The sequence below is a fragment of the Delphinapterus leucas genome, chromosome 13 (genome assembly GCF_059928025.1).
Source record: "Delphinapterus leucas isolate spDelLeu-1000000601 "Yukka" chromosome 13, BTC_Dleu_Yukka2, whole genome shotgun sequence".
Classification (NCBI taxonomy): Eukaryota; Metazoa; Chordata; class Mammalia; order Artiodactyla; family Monodontidae; genus Delphinapterus; species Delphinapterus leucas.
In genome coordinates this window covers 62057976-62079818 of record NC_143141.1, presented here as the reverse complement: position 1 = coordinate 62079818, position 21843 = coordinate 62057976, and the positions used below count along the sequence as shown (strand labels likewise).

Sequence of the window (21843 nt, the reverse complement as noted above, 5' to 3'; positions counted from 1 at the left end):
TGCTAAATATTTTGGTTATGTGAAAGGTGCTCAGTTTTCAGTTCTTGCAAATAATGTATTTTGCTAAATTGTTTCCCTTTTATTAAGCATAAGGAAGGGAAATCAATTGTTCTTTTCATGTATTCAAGCCATCATTTATTGAAAGGCTACTATGTGCCAGTCATGGTTAATTTCATGATGGTTATGCGCTAAAATGTTCAGGTGCTAAAAAACTGTGTTTATTTTTATACATAACCTAATAAGCATAACCATAAAGCTGAACTTTATTACCTTTCATTTAGACTCTGCCCCCAAAAGCTATTTACTTGGCTGTTGTTCACAAATAAATTGGATTTGTTCCATGTGCAATTAACAGGGATTAAACTTGAGTAGAAAAGGTGCCAGAGATAGCAAATGACCTCTGAGCCCACCACGTTGCATGAATACTATTTTAATAATTATAAAAAATAGAAAAATAAAAATGCCACTTCAATAGGAACTTATTTTCTCGTACATAAAGAAATTTGTATTTAAGAACACAAATCACACAACTTAGGAATTAAACAGAAAACACTTCAAAAAATCAATTGTCAGAGAAACCCCTTAATTCCTTTCAAAGCTGAATGAATGTGTCCTCGCATTAATCTCTCGTTTTTTCTATGCAGCTGCAAAACTTCATTCGTTTAGTCAATCAAGAGTTGAGATTATTTGCAAGACTCTCTATTGGCAAATGTCCCCCCAAAATACTTAGACCTCTCCCTATTTCCACAGCACTGCCCACTGTTGTTAATATGCTTCATCTCCATGTCCCTTCCTGGAAATGTTCACTATGATCCTCTGATGACTGTACTTCTCTAAAAATGCTCTGGAAACAGGCTGGCAAGATCTGTGTTGTATGTCATACACATTATCTTTTGTCCCATTGAATTCTGTTTGGGGTGTGTGTGTGTGTGTGTGTGTGTGTGTGTGTGTGCATTTGCTTATTGAAGGAGCAGTTATTCATGTGCAAAAGAAAGAGTATTAGGAAAAAGTATGTTGGTTGAAGCTATAAATAATGTACATCTAAGAGAGCCTAGTTACTAATGACAGTGACATCAGTCCCGAAAGCTAGATAAGTTCCTGTCTTACTTGATGGACTTGTTGTTGTTGATCTGGGAAAGATCCTAGAATCAACTAAACCAAAACTCTTATCATTTAGATTTGGAACTGAGGTCTAGAAGGATGAATTGATTCCTTACAAGTTCCAGAGCTGGCACCTGAGCTGTGGCTACAATATTTCTATAGATCCCCAGTTTGGAACTTTTCCCTGGACTCCCAGCTCAAAGGCAAGCCTTTTCATCATATTATGAGAAGGGTACTGGCTTCTCGTGAACTCCAGCCAGTTCAGAAACATCGTGGGTTCCTTTAAAGACTCAGCTTTTGCTAGGTTGGCTTTGTCTGCCCCTGTTCTTCTATATATAAATCTTCAGCTCCAAACGAATCCCGGACACTTCTGCCTTTTTGCTGTTCTGACTTTGTACCTTTCCCACTTCTTAGAACGCTCTGACCCTCATCACTTCATTCTAATTCCAATTGTACACATTCCAGAGGCTGGCTTCTATCCTAAGAGCTCACACATTACATCTTCGGTCAACTGAGAAGCACTATTTAGATCCACAATGCAAAACAAAATAAACACTTGCCTTCACCTGTTTTATAATCTTAGTTCAACAAGTGAGACATTTATAACTTTATGTCTCAACTTTTACTTGATGACTCAAAGGATGTACATGATAGACAGGAATGGCTCAGTGAATGGAAAATGTTTATGTGCTGTTCAATTTTCCATTACAATTATAATTGAATACTGTTTAGAATGAATGATCATATATATTTAATATAAAATTGACTGCAAATTTTGTATGTAAACCATGTCCAGCTCTTTATCATATTTACTGTACTTTCATAAACAAATTAAAAGGATGGCTCTGCTTGCTCTCCATTTAGAAGAGCCTCTCTGTCTTATTTTTCAAAGCTTAATTCACATGGGAGGGAGTTCTCCACAGGCACATATCTGCCGCCATTTATGTGGGAAGCAGAAATAGGGAGCGTGGCTAGGAGCAGTTTAAAACAAATCTGTTTTGATGCATAAGTAGTCAAATGCTCAAACTATATCATCAAACCAAGGGGGTGTGTGGAAATCAAGCTTGACCACCTCTCTCAAGCCTTGCTTGATTTTCTCGACTGGACCCACTGCGTCTCCGAACTGGACTCATTGCTGCTTGCTAAAATCTTCCTGGCCTGCTTCGTCTTAGGATACAATATAAGGAATACTCAGTGTTTCTAGAAGAGTGATAAATGCCCCTTTTGCAAGAGAAGTTGGGGTTCTTGGCACAATTTTTTCCTGAACTGAAAAAGGTGGCATGAAAGATATAAAGCAAAACTGGAGTTACATTTTGATGAGTCTAACAAATGCACACATATAGGAAATGGAAAATATGCATTACCCTTTTGTCATTAACATCTAACTTGGGAGCATGTACCTGATATACATCTGTAGATCTTTATAGTTGGTCAGGATTTGAAATTTTCCCATTTTATCTCCATAGGTGATACTTTGCAAGGATGGCTATCTGTTTCTTTCAGAATGGCTGTATCAGCCCTCTATTTTCACCTCCTCTTTATTTTTTCCTCCTCAATTCAAGGTCAAGCTACTTATTCATTTCTTCCGGGACTCTCTTCGAGTTTTCCCATCCATATCATGAATCTGGCTTTCTCACTGTTCTCTTAAAAGTAATTCTTCTCCAGGGTTCCTTCCACTGATCGCCTCCCCTGAGTTTCGGGGCAATTATGTTCTCTCATCTCTTTCACGTAAATCTCACTTGAAAGACAAGCTCCTCAGGTTAAGCTGCTGTGAGGTGTGTGCATTTCTCATCAAGAGACAGCAACACCTACATCAATAGCAGCCGCCTTCACTACCACCTGTGAAAGCAACTTACTTTGGGAAACAATTTTCTTTTTTCAGCATTCCTGTTTGAATGTGAATCCAGCCCAGGACAGGGCTCTGGCCTGGGATACTTATAATGTGGGGGGCACTGGACTACGGACTGGAGGGGTGGACAACAGGGTGGACTACGGACTGGAGGGGTGGAGTAAGATAAAAATCCTGAGATGAAGAAACTTCCCATCTAACAGAATAAAGCTGTGCCCTAAGATAGAGCAGGCCAGGAAGGTGTTAGCAAGAAATGGGTCCAGTTCAAAGAGTAAAGCAAAGTTTAAGAGAGGTGGTAGATCATTAAAGGTCAAGGTAGACAAAGGGTCAGAATCTAATTAGGGGTTTGTGGAAGCAGAAACCAACCCTGAGGAGACCTTGGCCATGACCAAATGACTATTTTCACCTGTCTTCTTCTGAGCCCTCAATTCTGTTTAGGCTCCCATGTTGTAGGAATATAACAGAAGGAAACCAGGGGCATCCAGGTAGGTGTGTCCTCTTTTGGTCCGCACATAGATGCTCTGATTACAGAGTGTGCTATTTTCAGAGAGATGGAACATGTAAATACAGCATAGGTTACTACTTTGGGGGCTTCCAACTTTTTTAAAGGAATGACAAGGGTTACACATTCAGGGTGATGTGCTATTTACATGGCATCTATCTATGCAAACAGATTGGAGATTAGGAGGTTCCGGTTAAGAGAAGGAGATTTAATCCATATCCTCAAACAGAATGGACTTGTAGAAGCAATTCTAATAACTTTCTGTTACTGTCCAACATTTTTTTCTTACATGGCAATATCTTCCAAGTAAGAGCTATGGAGTAAGTCTTTGAAATTCCTTAAGTCTGTACATTCTATGAAGTTAAGTATGAGATTCTATTATATAAAGTAACTCAAGTATTGTTCAAAGATTTGCTTTTATGAATAAGTCTTTTATGAATTTTTTTTCCTTCTGGAGGAAATTAACGTATATCATTATGTATAGAAGCTATTCTCTCCTAACAGTAACAATGTAGGTGCTTAGATGTTATTTGCAGTTAATTTACCTTTACGGTGATAATTGCAGTAACCTTTTAAATGATCATACACACACACACCAGAACTCGCACCTGTCACTGCTGCCATGGAAACGGTTCCAAAACATAAGATACGATTCTGTTATTGAGGCCGTATAGTTTCCCAAATGAATTTTAATGAAACTGTGGCAGGTAAAATAAATAAATAAATACTTTTCTGGAGGTTTCTAAATTATTTAGTGAAATTTGCAACTAAAATCTGACTAAAACCACATGGTGGTAACATTCATCTGAAAGGAAAACAACAGTCAGTAAATGCCAAGCATCCAAAAAAGGAATATAAATGAGCTTTATTTAAAGATAAGCGAAGCACCCAAATGCTAGCTCTTTAAGGTTTATCTTTTTTTTAATTAATTTTTACTGGAGTATAGTTTTTTTTTAACATCTTTATTGGAGTATAATTGCTTTACAATGGTGTGTTAGTTTCTGCTGTATAACAAAGTGAATCAGCTATTTGTATACCTATATCCCCATATCTCCTCCCTCTTGCGTCTCCCTCCCACCCTCCCTACCCCACCCCTCTAGGTGGACACAAAGCACCGAGCTGATCTCCCTGTGCTATGCGGCTGCTTCCCACTAGCTATCTATTTTACATTTGCTAGTGTATATATGTCCATGCCACTCTCTCACTTCGTCCCAGCTTACCCTTCCCCCTAAGGTTTATCTTTAACGTTGCCCATTTTCAATCAATATTCCTATCGTTGGTTGAAACATATTTGAGTATTAGCTGCTTGGGTGGTGCCTACTAAAATCAGTGAGTTATTGGAAGACTCTTCCTAGTTTCAGTCATCTTTGGGCTTTCTACTGTTATGAGGTAAACAGATTTAGAGCAACAATGTTTTCAGAGCTGGTCTCTCTGGACATCTGTCTCTAAAGGACATCTATTCCAGCCACTTACTTTATAGACGAGGGAACTGAGGCCTAAAAAAGGTGAGTGACTTATCCAAGGTAATAAAAGTTCATGTGGCTGGTCTACAACTCAGGTCCCTGACTTTCCTCCCCACAGGTAATCACTATGCTGCCTTGTGAATTGCAGCCCTCCTTACTACCGGTTAAAACTTTCACGCAGGCAGGAAGTCAAGTTCTGAATTTGAATATCTGAATATTTGAGTATTTTTATTGCCCATTTTTACCTTCAAATGAGTTACTCCAATTTGCTAAATGAAATAAAATTTTCACTTCTCCCTTAAAGTATGTATGTCCTCAACGAATCTTGATTGCGTGGGAATTACTACTTTGTACCTTGAAAACCAAACTAATACCTTCATGTACTAAAAGAAGGGAAAGTTTTCTTGATTTGTAATCATTGCTGCACCTCTTCTGTACTCTGAAGTCGTGCTCATCAAATGTCCCAGGCTCGTAATAAAGCCAACTGTGAAAACACTGCTCACCTCCAAGTCAAGAGCCTGGGAAACACATCCATGAGGCTTAACTTAAAGCTATCTAATGATGGCTGGGGCTCCAGTATATTATTTGGAGCACAAAGTTATGGCAGTATACTTGGGGAAAGAAAGCCCTCATGGTCGTAAATTATGACTGGGAAATGGGTACTCCCCAAGACAGAGGAGTACTTATTATGTAACTGCCGTTAAGGGCTGCCGGTGTGGCAGGCTCTGAGCCGAGTCTCTGGCAGGGCCGAGGACTCTCCAGGCTCTAGGAGGCCCCGAGACAGTGTGTCACACAGTGATGGTGGGTGGAAAATACTCTCACTGTTCAAGGTGTGATTGTTTTGGCCTCCTCTGCGTTAAGCTTTTGGCACTTGAGTGGGACCCAGTGTAACACCGCAGCTGGGAAATGACATTATTTGGATTGGGTAAGAGGAGTTTTTGAATTGAACTCCACTGTACTATTAAAGAAGGGAAAAATTCCTGCCATATTCAACAAATCCCAGAGGAGCTATGTCTCTGTCGTTCATATGTTCGCACATGAATGTGCAATATGAACACTTTTTTGTATAAATATACAGATATGTTAGATAGGTGAAGTTGTATAAATCTCTATTACTGGAATAATTCATTCCATAAATATTTATTGAGCACTTACTAAGTACCAGGCATGCTGTTCCAGTATGTATATGTGCATACACACATGTCACTTCTAAAATAGAGATAATGAATTCCTTCCTCACAGGTATTAAAGAACACAGCGTGAGAAAAACACACAGGGTGTAGGAGTCTGTCATAAATATTAGTTCCCCTTACATCTCTCCTCACTGTCCCCCAGCTTTGAGATATGAACAACTTTTCGGTCCTTCCAAATTCTGCAAAACACCCTCAACATGGTAGAGGAGGAAGGGTGTGAATGTGGTCCATTGAGGCCCAGTTCAGAGCCTGTGACGCCCATGCTAAACCCTCTACTTCTAAAGATGGACCCCCCAGATTCTGAGAGTGACTTGTCACCTTTCAGCTCTAGTAAGGACTGCGAGCTTTTTCATCATAAACGTCTGCAAATCTGTTCAAATCTCGTGAGACTAGACAGACAGACTTAGGTACTTTTATTCTGATTATAAAATATTTGTGTTGTTGAATATTTGAGATAAGACATATAAAAAATAAAGTGGAAAAGAATAATAATGTATATTTCTACAACTCAAGCGATGTTGACTCAAGAGTGTATATTGTCTGTTTCCTATAGCTTGTTTTTGACTTTGGGGGCAGACTCCCAAGAAATGAATATAATGTCTCAATTTTGACTACATATATTGTTATATATGGCAGCAATGTCTTATGACTCCCCTAAGCAGTGAAGAAGATGTTTTGTGTAGTGTGTGTGTGTCTGTGTGTGCATGTGTGTGTGTGAGAGAGAGAGCAAGAGAGAGAGAGAGAGAGAGAGGAAGAATGCATATGAGATTGTTTAGGAGAAATGAATCCACTGGGATTTCACTGCAATCCAGAAATGAAAACGTCAAATATGTTTAAGTAGGCCTGCCTAGTTCTTTGTAAATATCATTTTAGAAAATAAACTAAAACATAAGGGTAAAAAGCCTACACTTCGCTTTGCATTTGCAAATAAAGCTTACTTCATCAATGGTGAAATTGCTTTGCGTAATTTGTAATCTCATTATCATCCTGGACCCCCCCTGACATGCTGCCTCTGTTTATGTAGCTTCCCCCTGTGGCATGTGCTCTAAGCAGAAAAGGGTATAATTATAAATCTCCATCCACTAACAAGAACAATGGTTGCACCCGGCAATTCGACTCTCCCTTTGTGAAGCTCTACATAGAAAGCAGAATGGTGCAGATACCATTTTGAATGTGGAAGGCCTAAAACTCAGCTGCCACTGGGCACCTCTTTCAACATTTACTCATGGTATCATTTTATCCATCCTGTCAGGAGCCAACCAAGGACCAGAGTTTTGAAGATACTGTGCCTACAATTACTCGATAATTCCAGGAAACAGAGAGATACAACCAAAACTTGTGTTTGAAGACTTTCCAGGCTTGCTTAGAAAACAGAGACTAAATTTGTGCCTCTGAGCAGAGTTAGCCAGACTGAAAAGAGAAATTTGAAATGCAGAGTGTACTTTGCGCTATCCCCATTTTTATAAAAGCAAAGCTAATGAGGGTCTGCTCTTTTTTTTAACCATTTTTTAAATTGAAGTAGAGTTAATTTACAATGCTGTGTTAGTTTCAGGTGTACAGCAAAGTGATTCAGTTATACGTATATATATATATGTATACACATATGTATATTTTTTCAGGTTCTGTTCCATTATATGTTATTACAAGATACTGAATATAATTCCCTGTCCTTGTTGTTTATCTAGAGGCTCCACTCTTTATTCCATGATTATTAAGAATATTTTTCTAAATCTGGGATCTTGGAGGAAATAAATAGTGTAATTATGACAAATCACTCATTCTTTCCTTCACCAAACATGTATACAAGTGCCTACTGAGTGTCAGTAAGAGCCAGACTAGTGACATCAAAGACTCATTTCAAAGCCCTTAACTTCTACATAAAGTAGCTGGTTGGATATTAAGGAAGCCCCTAAATCTTTAGACTAAGTCAATTCAATACTTACTGGAGTTAAGAAGGTAGAAAGATTTCTCAAGTCTAAATTCAACATTTAAAAAACTAGTGACATCGTGCCTTTAGGGTCGGTTTAGCTGTTTTAGACTAAGAAATCCATTCCAAAGGGGCCTGTAGCTCATAACCTCACGCTAGGAAAATGAACAAAGGAAGGCAATGTTACACCAGCGCCATATAGTTTTTGAAAGGTGTTGCACTTTTCCTTTGTGATGGATTGGCCCATGGACCTGAAAATACATTCACGGTGGAAGGCACAAATTCTGCTGCACATTTAGAGTAGAATCAATTTTTTTCCCTTACAGATTAAAAAATATTCAAGCGGGGGAAAGAATTCCATGCGAATGCTCTAGTGCCTCCCTCTGATGGGTCTAAATGCTGAATAAACAAACTTCATTTGTAAAACCTCAAGAGGAACACCTGAGTCAGGAGCCGTAGAAGAAGCAAAAGCAGGTAGAACGGGGCCAGTTTTTAGCAGATGAGACATTTCTGAGTGCTGACTGAGCGCAGAGGGTTCTAGAGTGGAGGCCAACTCTCCTTCAGCAGTCCCCCTTCTCGGATATGAAAAATGAACATCTGAGTAATTTAAAGGAAAGTTGTGAACATGTAGCTGCCAGTGTGACATTCCAAGTAGATTGCTTCCTCTGAGCTTTCCAATGTAGAAATTTTGAAGCCTTCCAGACCTCTAAGAAGGTCTGAGCTCTTGGATTTAGTGATGGGAGGTGGACCAGAAAAGAGTCAATGGAAATGAAAAGGGGCCATAGGCTAACTGCTGTCATTTCTTGAACACCTACTATGGGAGAGTCTTATTCTGAGCGTGTCACGTCTATCACCTCCTTAAATTTCCCAACAACGCTAAGGTAATGACAGCCTTTCCTGCCAACCTATGAAGCCCAGGCTGGGAGTTGTCCAGTGATTTTTCCTGTATAATCTCGCCCTAAGGGAAGACGTTACTCTGATTTTTCCACCTCATGTTTTTCCCTGGCAATTGCTGTGAGAGAATGTTGTTTTTGGAGTTGAGTGGGCAAGTGTTGTGCATGATATGAAAAACCAAAAAAAAAAAAAAAACCCCACCCAAAAAACTGACACAAAGTACTAGTCAATTTCAGTCTTCCTATGAATGACTGAGGTCTTTTCCTACTGCTGGATATGTTTAAATGAACAGATTCTACCTCAATTTTCAGCTGGGCTTTTGCTTTCTGTGGAGTGCCACCCCAGGCAGCTAGTCACAAATCACTAAAGGATCCGTTACACTGTACAGTAGCCGCAGGGGGTCACTCCTGAATCCAGAGGTTTCTCGCCACCAAGGACAGAGTTGCTGGAGTCCCAGCAAAGCCTGTGGGTTTGCTTAACAAAGGGAAGGGATGTCTGGAGGATAAGACTCCCCGTAATCATCCTCTGGAAAACATCTGCTGTACGTATTTGCCAAGCGATAAGGGACCTAGTAAATCCAAGACCATTTGACAATGTACTTCAGAAGTAGCTTCCTGGCTCTTGAAAGAGTTCCATAAATGGCCATGTTAAAAATAGGCAACCAATATAATCGAGCAAGCTGAAATAGACTATGATACACACCATATGTTATGGCTGTGACAAAATCAGAAGAAGAGGAATTCGGTATAAATTGAGAATCATTCCCACTCAGACTGACACAGTCTTATGGAAATGACACATAGAAGAGGGTCAGAATTCTACCCTTTGTGCTGTTCTGTGTACAGATCTCTCTCCCCGATATGACAGCCTTCTCTCTATTTGGCGGGTCTATACCTGGTCCTTCTGATATCCCTTTCCAACTCCCAACACATATTAGGTAGTTACATTAAGTGTCTGTAAACTAAGAAATATGTTCAAAACATTTTCTCCTTGTGACAATGTTTACAGTAAAAGGCCAAATGTCCACCTGGAAGAACAAGGTGCAAATCTAGAATGGATTAATAGAATTTTCTGAGGACAATTCAGCAAGCATGGAAGCTGACAAGGTAAGAATTTTGCACACTCTGATTTTATGCTCTATGTACCTGTTTGCTTCTGCCTGAAAAAGAACCATGAATGTACAGAACCTACTTGAACCACCTAATTTAACAGAACAAACCAAACCAAACCAGTCCTGTAACTGCATTAATGTTTTTATTTGGTTTCATCTTACTTATAAAGCTGACTCTTTAGAAAAAAAAAAAACACTCCTCCCCTGCACTATTTGCTATCTTGAGATGTATACTGTGATAAATGCAAACAAAAGGTTTTAAAATCATGCCAAATATCCCCAATTAGACATTATGGTCCAGTTTCTAAGCTACAATGATACCATATATTATTATATAATATGTAATATAATTATATATATATAATTATATATTATGAATGCTTTATATATATAACCTTATTTTATTCCACAAAATCTATTTTATGGATGAGGAAATTGATGTTTACAGAGGTCAAGTAACTTGTCCAAGGTTACACAATTAGTTAAGTTGCTCAGCTGGGATCTCTAGGTCTGTCTCAGCCTATAATTTTAATCATTATGGTATATGACCTATCTTAGACTAGTTTATAAAATAGCTATTCAGTTAACCTCTCTGAAGAGTTTTTGCAGATTTTAAGTGCTTCTTTTCCTGGTTTGGCAATAACTTTTTAAGCCACACACAAGTTCAAATGAAAACAAAACAAACAAAAAAACAAACACATTCTCCAGATAGAGACTTTATAGTTGCACTCCTTGGTTATGGGTGGCCACACCCACACTACAAGCACATGACATCCATCCATCCAGATCTAGCTTTAGAAACATATTCTAAAGAGGGGAAACTTGAAATATGCAGACTGTGGTCCTGACTCCATCTAAGAATGCCTGCTTGTATTGGGTTTACCCTGTAATCATGCAAATTTTGGCCAGAGTCAAATAGGGCAACAGTTTTTCCGCTTGGACTTTACTCAGTATGGTTCGTTATAAATGCTTCCAGCCAGTCCCCAAGACAGACTTGTTCACTGCAGTTGTCCTTGAGTTTCACTCAGAAGAACCTCATACAACAGCAGCATAGCCCAGACATTGGACTGGTCAAACGGCTCAAGAGTCCATCCCTCTGCACATCCCACCTTTAAGATCTGCCAGTTGAGTCTGTTATGTTTCAACGCTGTCCTCCAAATAGACCTTTTATAAAACAAATAAAAGTTGCTGCTTCTAGGGCTGTGCAAACACAGTCTAGTTCCCAGTGCCTGGCAAAGCTTCTACCTAACAGTTTTGCGGTTTAAAACAAACAAACAAAATGAGCATTTTTCCATTATTGCCTCAGATTCTTCCATTTTTCCTACATTTCCTGAAATGTAATACCTGAATGGTGGAAAAGAGTCATTTTAGTGTGAAAACATGCTGGAGTGGAAAGGCCAAGCATACTTTCTATAGACTAGTGCTAGAGAAGAAGTTGGCTGTCTTCCTGGGCAGACGTGGGAGTTGGTACCTTAGAATCAACTATTAACTAGGTTAAAGCTTTGAGCCTTGGTCAATTTCCAGGCATGGGGCATTGGCGTTCTGCAGCCTGGAATGGAGAGGCCCACTATCCCCAGAGAGCATGGCAGGTACAGGAAGGGAACACTGCTGAGCTGAGGCCCACTGTGGTCCTAACCAGTCAGACTCCAGATTAGAACAAATCCAGAGAAACCTAGTTTCACTTCACTTGCCCAGTGATTGAAAATGCTTAATCTCAGACTATGGAAGGAGCCTGACCAAAGCAACTTTAAAACACATTGAAGGTGTGTATGTGTATATGTGCATTTTTTGCTGTGTGTGTGTATGTAGAGATGGGTCTGAGGCATGGATTTTACTAATGTGATTATTTAAATAAACTCTCCCATAAGCTAGAGCACCAGATGGTGCTACAAAAATGAGGGGGAAAAGGCTCAGAGCATATATGTCACATTAGCTGTACTGGCCTGCATTCAAATGGTAAACATTTTGATCACTCCAGTTTATAGCTCTGCTTAAAATTTTTGTTAATATGTTAATAGAAAATGCAAATTTACATAGGATTCTAATAAAAATGCATAAATAATTGGATTTTCTAAGAGAAATGGACTTTAGGGATAATCTCCTCCAGCCCTCATTTAAAGGTGAGGTCAAGAATTAAAGCAAAATGCAGAGAAGTTGAGTGACTTGCTCAAGGTCTTATAGCAAATTAATGGCAGGACTGTGATTAGAATATGGGTTCTCTGACTCCATGTCAGTACTATTTCCACTATCACCTGTAATAGATGTAGAAGCAAAAATAAACTTATGGGGCTTCCCTGGTGGCGCAGTGGTTGAGAGTCCGCCTGCCGATGCAGGGGACACGGGTTCGTGCCCTGGTCCGGGAAGATCCCACATGCCGCAGAGCGGCTGGGCCCGTGAGCCATGGCCTCTGAGCCCGTGCATCCGGAGCCTGTGCTCCGCAACGGGACAGGCCACTAACAGTGAGAGGCCGGCATACCGTGAAAAAAAAGAAAAAAAAAAACAAAAAAAACATGTCAGCTATGCTCAATTCTCAATACAATTTTGCAACAATATTTTAATAAGTATATGTTCTCTGACCTCAAACTTGATGGAAGGTAGTAATTCTGAGTCCATTAAAACAGACTGCTTGGGCTCCCCTGGTGGCGCGGTGGTTGGGAGTCCGCCTGCCGATGCAGGGGACACGGGTTCATGCCCCGGTCCGGGAAGATCCCACATGCCGCGGAGCGGCTGGGCCCGTGAGCCATGGCCGCTGAGCCTGCGCGTCCGGAGCCTGTGCCCCGCAACGGGAGAGGCCACAACAGTGAGGGGCCCGCGTACAGCAAAAACAAAAACAAAAAAAACCAGACTGCTTGATTTTTAAAAAATCTTAGCTATTACACGAAAAACATTTATAGATTTTTTTAAAGAAAAATCACATTCCAGGGGATAAATAAACAAAATTTTCAGATTTGGGGGACATTAAGGCATATTAAGAGAACTGAAAGTTCCAGATTGTAGATTAAAAATAAAGTACCAACTATAGGGTGCATTTGTCCATGGTCATTTGAAATTTCTTTCAGGGTTTCCCTACTGAGGTCTCATTGGGAATAATTATAAAAGATGTCAGTTTTTTTCTAGGTTTAATAAATCTCCTTTGATATTTAGTCTGGGCATAAATGGATTGGTGTCTGTAACCAAATTAAGCTGATGGCAGCCAGGAAGAAGGTGGAACGTGGGACTACTGGCTATTGAGAGAGAACTAGTTCTAATCTTTAGAACCTTAGGTTATTTCTGCTTTTGAAGGGGTTGTGTAGTAGTCTATTCATTGTAAAGTAACGTTTTGGTCATAAGCAACTTCAAAAGAAACAAAAAACTACACCCAATGATATCTTTTACTTTGATTCCACATCACCAGGGGCAAAAGGGATTTTGTTTTTAGGACCTTTGAGGGAGAACATGTTGACTAGCAGAGCTGAAGATGTGATCATCCTGTCAACTGCTGCAGGATTGTGTCCTTGGGTTCTGTGTCCTGCTGTGACACCTTCTAGGAAGCGAACAAAGATGAATAACAGCTTCCACAAAACTCCATTGCTCTGGAGATGGAATTAGGGCTCCTTCCAGTTTTCTTCATGATGTTATAAGCAGATGAATTTTAAAAAATGACTGTTGAAGGAGACCAAGCTAGAGCTGCTCTACCATGCTAAAAACATAAGCAGGGCAATTAGTTTGCTATTGAACCTCTCAGAGCTGCCATTAGCTCGTTAGAAATGCCTCTATTATGATGTCTATCAAGTGGAACATAAGCTTGTTGATCTAATAAATGTCCGTTCATTTTGAGAGTAGATTCTCAAAACCTTTTGAAATAAGTAGAACACCGGCTGTAAAAATTCGGGGTAGCTTTACTTGGGATAAATGCTAAAAAATAAGGCAATATGTCCCATTACATCAGTGGTTTTCAAAATTCAGTCTATTAATTTGCATAATTCACCATGTTCCGTAATATTTTCATAACCCTTTGTGTTTCTCAAATGGGTGGAGGCCTGGGCCTTACCCCGCCATAGTCTCCAACAAGGCGATGAGAGAATGAGAAGGTGTTTCTCTTCCCTCTATTCCTACCCTATTGAGAAGCACTATTCTAGATGATTCCTCCAAAAATATTCAAGCTTTTTAAAACCTGGCTTAAAATTTGTTTTTTTACTTAAAGTCAGTGTGAATATTACCATTGTTTTGAATACTGGCCATGTGTTCCTCATGTTGTAGGTAATAACAATTGCCAAAGGACTATTTAAATAGTAAGAGTATTGACAAACTATAATGTATTACATGGCTCAAAATACTTCCTGGTCTGATTACCTACCCAGACCTGCTGAAGACAAGGAAGGGTGGAGACTTCACTGCAAATGACTCACTGATGTTCAATTAGTAGATTCTGGTTGAAAAAAATGTATTTTGATAAGTAGCAATAGTTGTTTCAAAGAAAGGTGTGGAGGCTATATTAAGAAATAAACATCCAAATCTACCGATCTAGTTATCTATTCTCAAAATCTTTGTGTGTGTGTATGTGTGTGTGTGTGTGAGATATGTTTTAAGTAATTCATGATAAGCCATTGTTCTATACCCTGACTTAACAACCTACAAAACAATTACTTACCTAAACTTGTTAAAGGCATACTGTGATAGACATTAAAAATGTCAACAGAATAAAAATTGCCTGGAAATACAGTGAACTGTTTCTTAAGTATTACTTTATTATTTAAGGGGAAGAAATTTAAAAATGTGTAAGGAGACTGGGATTTTGGAATTAGGCTGAGTTAAAATTTTTGCTTTATCACTATGTGACATTAGACAATTCTTTGAGGTTCAGTTTCTTAATCAAGAAAATGGGAATAGTATATGCATTACAAAGAGATTATAAATACTAACTAGAGAAAACAGTCCAAGGCTTTGGCAAATAATAGGTGCCCAACATTGCCAGTGTCATCAAAATCAATGATTATTAATTGGCACTTGGCAACAAAAATGACCTAGACAAATTTTCAATATACACATGCCCTGGTCCCATGACAGGAGAATCTAAGTCCAGAGTGGGACTTGTGTGTTTGGAGAAAGCTCTCCAGATAATTCTGATGCACACCTCTGGTTAAGAACGAATGGTCTAATTAATTTTAATCTTTTCATTGGATGTACTTATGGGGTATGATTGGGTCATCACTGCAGTGGTCTGCTACTAAAGAAACTTTCTCCTAGCCAAGAGTACCAATATGGTTTAAGTCTCTTCAAGCCTCACATTTAACTTGGGGTTTGGGGAAAGACAAATGGGATGTTTTCCCAGAGTACTTCAGCACAGTAAACTTAAGTGTACTTAAGTATATTTGTATGCAAAAAAGTGCCTATGCCTGTTTACTAAGTAGTTCCACTACTTGGATCACAGAACTAAGGGATTAAAAGTTTGACGCTCACTCAGGCTTTTTAGTTTTCTCTGCTTCATGGTCCCTGGCCCCTCAAGCCATCATCACAAGAAAGCATCGGGCAGGAGAGTGTGTACAGATCTACAGAACCTACTGAAATTACTAGGAAGAGTTAAATATTAGCAAGAAACGGTTTTATTCAGTATTCAATTTGAAGGTTTTTAAAAAAAGAACCTCTTAAAATATTGGATATCTGAATGGGATATTCCTAAGATACTAGAGTGTGAAAATGATTCTCTTTAAAAAAAAAAAAACAAAAAAAAAAAACTCAGTGTGTTAGGTGGATAAGCTTCAGACAAAGGGACAACCAAACCTGCTAGTCAAGAGATACAAAAAAATGTCTACAGCTACCTCATGTTGCCAAGGAGACTGTGCAAACAGACTAAAACAAAGAGAAGTGGCTGGCTGACAATAAGGCTAATGTGGAAAACCTCTTCATTGTTCTGTGGCATGCTTCTTTTCAGAAGAGCAGGAAGAGGTGGCAGGCAGAGAGGGAGAAAAACAAGAAGAGTCTTTCTTCCAAGGAGGGCCATCAGAGTCCCTGAGGGATGAACCTAGCTGACCCAGGTCAAACTGTAGTGAATCACTTGGAAATAAAGGTTGGAAGCCCTGTGCATTGTGTCATGATTCCCTTAATACTTTACCCCCTGTACTTTGATAAGCTGTGTGAGGAGGTAGACTTGGGATCTTTTCATTCAGACATTCAACCTCTGTTTATTTTGTGCTTCCCAGGCAGGAGGGAATGCCTGGAAGTTCACCAAGGGAGTAAGCAACCAAGTCTGCATGACGGGGTCACCATTTAATGATGAAATACCCACACAGGAGGCCTCATATGACTTACATCTCTTTACCCTTTTAGAAGAATATATAATCCAACTGTATGTCCAAATGCAATTATTTCCCCTTCATTAGCTTCATTCAATCAGCATATACAGGGTATTATAGGTAAATGCAGTATAGTTACAAGTAATCCATCCCTCAAAATGTTTATAGTGCATGGTATAGAAAAATGCTCTCATTATAAGTTTTAGTGAGGAAAATTTGGTGTTTTTGCACCACTAAATAAATATACAGTATGATTACAGATCTGTAAAACTCTTTAGCAAACAATAAATAAGTAAATAGTTAATGGCCAATAATAATGGATGTGAAAATTATGGACTATTATTTTTTTCCTTCTTTTTTCATGTCCAAATTTTCTATCATGTGTCTATATGACTTTATTCATACAAAGAAAATTTATAGTTTATGAATGTGAATCTGGTTTCAGTTGTTGAACTTCGCAATTTATTCTTTTACAGAGTTCAAGACGAGCATGGGTAAGTTTGACAAAACCAAGATATAAAAACAGTTCTTTCTACAGCTATAAGTTTGTTGGCAAGATTTTTTTTAAAAGCACATGTCTTTTTCACTGTGTCTCTTCAAACCTGTCATCATAGAAGTTGCTTGTTTTGAAGCGAGATAAAGTAAGACTGCAAACCAGCCCTTATTACATTGGAAAGTTTCCACTCAATCAGAAGGCAAATGTTAGCATTGGTAGTTACATATTAAAAGAAAAAAATTTTTCCAACTGCTAAGTCATCAAGAGATTAAAAATAGAAACAAGATTGGGGTCTTAAGTCATTTCTTTACACTGTGAGGGTTAAGCGAACACCCCTTTGTAAGAAGGCAGCCCAGAGTCAGTGTTCAGAGTCGGCATATTGAATTAATAACTTTTTTTTTCTATCAAACTGCTCCTAACTTGAGTTGTTAAACATGTGTTGTTTTTTTTTTTGCAGGCTGTTGTTATGCTGCATCAAGCAGCCTCTTCAGAAAGGTCGCCAGAAAACATGAAATTAAATGCAGCCTAGAGTTACTGTTTTGAACTCTCAAAAATATCATTTTCTTTACAGAAATGGGTTAAAAAATTTTTTTTTCATTTCTCCCCCAGAAAATTGTGAGTTTTAATCTACAGGAGACATGCTTCAAGGTAATGCCATCCTAATAGGGTCTAGCTGGTCCCTAGAATAGGTAAATTTATCAGATCCCCCCAATTCTCAGGAGACTGTGAAGTCTGCCAGCATATTTGTTTCTGTTCATTTTCACAAGATTGACAGGCTCATTATGGTAATATTGACATCTCCACTTGAGAGCTCATATTGTGCAATGGTAAATTTGCATATGTTAATGAGGAGACAATTATATCAAAGAGTGAACATTTGGACTGATGTGCAAGGCACCATTTAATTATAAGAACAGTAGGCGATTGAGCCCTGTCATTGATTCTTCCATTTTGTCTCCTTCCAACTTGTATTTCTTCCTAGATTTTCCTCCTCTGCTTTTTTTCTCCTCTTTCCTTCCTTCCCTCCCTCTCGATAAATGACAGATCTTTTTTTTTTTTTCATGCCATCTCTCTATGGCTGCACTGGAAACAAGAATTCTTTCCTCCTAGTTGTTGGCTGACATCTGCAAATGTGAGAGAATCTGAACACGACAAACAACAAGGAATTCGAAATAAACTGTAATGGAACAGTGTCTCTTCTCTCCCCCCCTTCCATGGTGGAAACGATGATATCCTCACCATCTGCACCCTCGCAGGCTGTGCGTGCGCAGAAAACCAGCTGGAGTTGCAGCCCATGGCAGGGATCCAGATCCTCAGCTTCTGGGAGGTCCTAGAAGCTCATGATGCCTCCCTGCTATTGGACTATCTCTTGCCATGTGCATTCAAAGGTAAAATGTAAAATATTTCTCTAAGCTATTCTGTATAGAGAGGATCTTCCACTACAAAAGGAGGCCAACGTGGAGTAGGGCATAGTGTTCTGGTCTGAGTGTCAGAGAACCTCAGCCCTTAGGGTCCTCCTTTTCCAAGTAGGAAATATTAGGTCTATTGCTTTACCTCTCTGGGGTTTGGTTTTCTCATTTCTAAAGGGAGAGCTTTCAGCTTTAAAGTTCCATGATTCTGTTGGAAAATATGTGCAGAAATAAAAGAAGAATGAAAATAGTTTGAGGATGTATGTCTCCTATAATTGGGTTGACAGTCTATGTTAGGAGTGAAATATCACTGCACTACCAAAACATGTCTATGCCATACTCTTCCCTTCAATTAGCTGAGGAAACGCGATTACTCTGAGTCTGAGAGCCTGCTGCTAAAAAGACAGAGGCAATAATTCTATTGATATTTGGTGCCCTCACTGGCACCACCCTTGTGTCCACGTATCAGAACTGAAATTAGAGCCATGGTACAGTCATCCCAGTTTGCAAACTGGAAAAGCAGGGCTGACTGGCCTTGGGAACTACTCCTGGTGCTACACTGCAACTTTGAAATCCAACAGAAACCACAGGATAGGGATCTACATGGCAATATCTGTATGAAAAGCTACCTTGTGGCCTTGTGAGAGACTTCTAAAACCACAAGATACACAACATTTTTGATTCCTAACATGAACATCAAAGTATATTGATTCCTCCTCCTCCTAATAAGTGTCTTGTCATAGCAGTCTTAAGGACACTTCAAAATTCTATGGAAGAAGACAGGAGAGATAAAGAAATATAAAATCACTTTGGGGGATGGCTGCTTGCATTCTAATGGGGTTACCCTAATACGTTTGAAAACCAAGGCTCATTGGCCAAGATACACTTTCATGAACCTGAGAATGTATATTAGTTATGACATAGCCCTAAATATGTGCATATATTTATATTATAAAAATGCCAAAATGAATGTAAAAGACAATCCTATTTTTCAAATGCTTCATAATGGAAGTGATTGTCTTTACGATCTAAAGCGTTCTGTTGGATATATTTAGTATTCTTCAATCCTCTCTATTAAATTATATGTTCCCTTTGGAGCACATGTTTGCTTTATAAATGGGCTGGGTAGCTTTTTGTTTGTTTGTTTTTGACATTATTCAACACTTTTGGATGCTGAGGCCAGGCAGTCAGGGAAAAGCAAAACATCTGTAGAGAAGCCCAAAGGCCTATCCTCAGTTCTGAGCTGGGCTTTCCCAGAACATCCCCCAGGCCTACTGGATACGGGAGGTCAAAGGCACTTCCTGCGTCCACAGGGTTTGGCATGCTGGGTCTATCCCTCCAACCTGCCACCTGCATATATATTACATATGTATGTATATAAATACATGTATATATTCATAATTCTCAGCCTAAATCTTATAGTTTGCTATAATCTTTTTAGCTATGTTTTAGCCAAAAGCATGGGGAAAATTATTTGCAGATGTCATTTGCTCATTTTAAATGAACTCCAGTGTACTTTGGAGGCTTGTTAACACACCAGCGAGCTTCCATGTATTTCAGAAAACCTTTTTAGATATACCACAGGGGAGTATCTCTTAAACGAGTTCTCAACACACAGCTCCTAAACAGGTGATGACATTTGACTCACTATGTCCCTGATATTCACGTGCTATCAGCTACTGATGGAGAATTAGACTGGCTCAAATCAGGGGAAACCTAAGAAAGATAATGAAACTCCTGTAAAAAAGCAATGACAACTGTGAAAACGAGATTTTTACTACCCTCTCTGTGACCTTTTCTTCTTTGTTTTGACCCTCCTCACAGGCAGCCTAATTATGGCAGGAACATCATCAGTGAGGTCTCAGAGAAAGGAAACTGATTCTAGAGATAGCTACTATGTTCAGAGCGCATCGGATCACGGCCAAGCACATTATGCCAACACTCCCCCTGTAACAATCTAGTCTTTACTGGAGCTAATTAAAGCAATTAATTACCTTGCCTTTCAAAGGAGAATGATTACACAAATAGATAATTTTCCAGTGCATACCCATAAGGCAAGTGATCTCTCGGCACTTCCCTCAGTATGCCAAAGAACCTAACTGAACTAAATTATCCTTATTCTTTGTATGTATGACCTTTCAGAAATTCTCCATCAACTTTGTCTATCTGGTTTGTCGTCCTACCTGGTCAGAGAGCAGAGCCACATCTCTGCGTGGACGCAAGACTCCAAGCTTAACTAAGCCTTTCGCACAGCAAAGATGGGCAATCCCCCACCTGTGACCACAGTGACAGGAGTCCAGAGGATGGCAGGAGAAGGGCGGGTGCACATTCTGACAGTCACGGCCGAGCTTTCTTCAACAACAGTTCCCCCATGTGGGTGATGCTGACAATAATTAGGCAAACAGAATGCCAGACAATTGTAAGAAAAGCTGTCAAACATTTTGTGTTATTATCCCCTGCACAGGCCTGTGATTTATCGTCACAGAAAAAGCACATTTTAAAAAAATCTCGAAACAGTGACATTTTGTTCAATTTACAACCCCAGCTTCCCTGACTGCCTGCAGACTGACATCTCCAGCATCAGATGTAATGCTCGGCAATTTGTTCCCATCAATTGAGCAGTTCTTTGGGGTGGGCTCTAGCCGCCGTTAGGAAGAGCTGATGTACAAACAGCAAGAGCAAAGGACCTCTCAATGCATGGGATGCCAATTGCCTTCAGACCTCAAAATAAATAAAATAACCAACATCCGTATTTCCTTCTTAGATTCTTAGGGTCACATTGGTTCTAAAACTTGAAAAATGGTCTTCTGCACCAAATATGGTCTTGCTACACATCATCTCTTTGTCCCTCTTCACCCAAGACCCTGTTTGGGCTCCTGGACTTGGTCAAACTATGTTTTGAGGGTTTTGATCTTTTCAATAGAAAATCAAATTTCCTGATGATGTCTCCAATGGCTATAATTGAACCAGAAAGAAAAAGAAATGGCAACAGTTTTAATCCTATTATAATCCCGTTTCTTTAGAGTTTGGCATAGTCCTATGGATAATTTTTTTTTTTCCCCTATGGATAAATTCTTATACATTGAGAGAAATACTGCAAGGAGCCATCCTTGCAGAGGTCAGGAGCCAATGAAACAGATGTAAGGTGCTAATATTATTTTGTAAAACGTCCACAGACAGTCTCTAAATTAGATATCTGGGTTGCTAAGTGTTGAAATGGACCCTAGAGGTCATTTAATCTACCTTTTCAGCTAATGAGGGAAACCTCGTCTATGAGATTTCTTGTGGCTATTCTAAACTGGAATGCTTCCAAGAATGGGGATGAGAAGTCCTCCCATCACAAACATGTGGCTGCTAAAAGACCTAAGACTTAGATCTCTGCTGTCTTCAACAGCCCATCCCACTCCTTCCTCAACATTAAGATCCACTTAACAGGGAGAGCCCCTATCTTCTAAATATTGCCTTACCCTTTAAATCAGCAGTCCCCTACCTTTTTGGCACCAGGGACTGGTTTCGTGGAAGGCAATTTTTCCATGGACTGGGGTTGGGGGAGGGATGGTTTTGAGATGATTTAAGCGCATTACCTTTATTGTGCACTTTATTTCTATAACTCTTACATTGTAATA

At 39.4% G+C, this 21843-nt stretch overlaps 1 protein-coding gene and 1 long non-coding RNA gene across 12 annotated transcripts in view; one reads left to right on the top strand and one right to left on the bottom strand.

Moving 5' to 3' along the window:
* SLC8A1 (solute carrier family 8 member A1) overlaps nucleotides 1-21843 on the bottom strand; it is a 360075-nt gene that overhangs the window by 150139 nt on the left and 188093 nt on the right. The gene's annotated exons all lie outside the window — the stretch shown is intronic.
* On the top strand, nucleotides 14370-20212 carry LOC149747769 (uncharacterized). The gene is made up of 2 exons (XR_016395465.1): nucleotides 14370-18196; nucleotides 20042-20212. It is a non-coding gene; the product is annotated as an uncharacterized LOC149747769 (long non-coding RNA).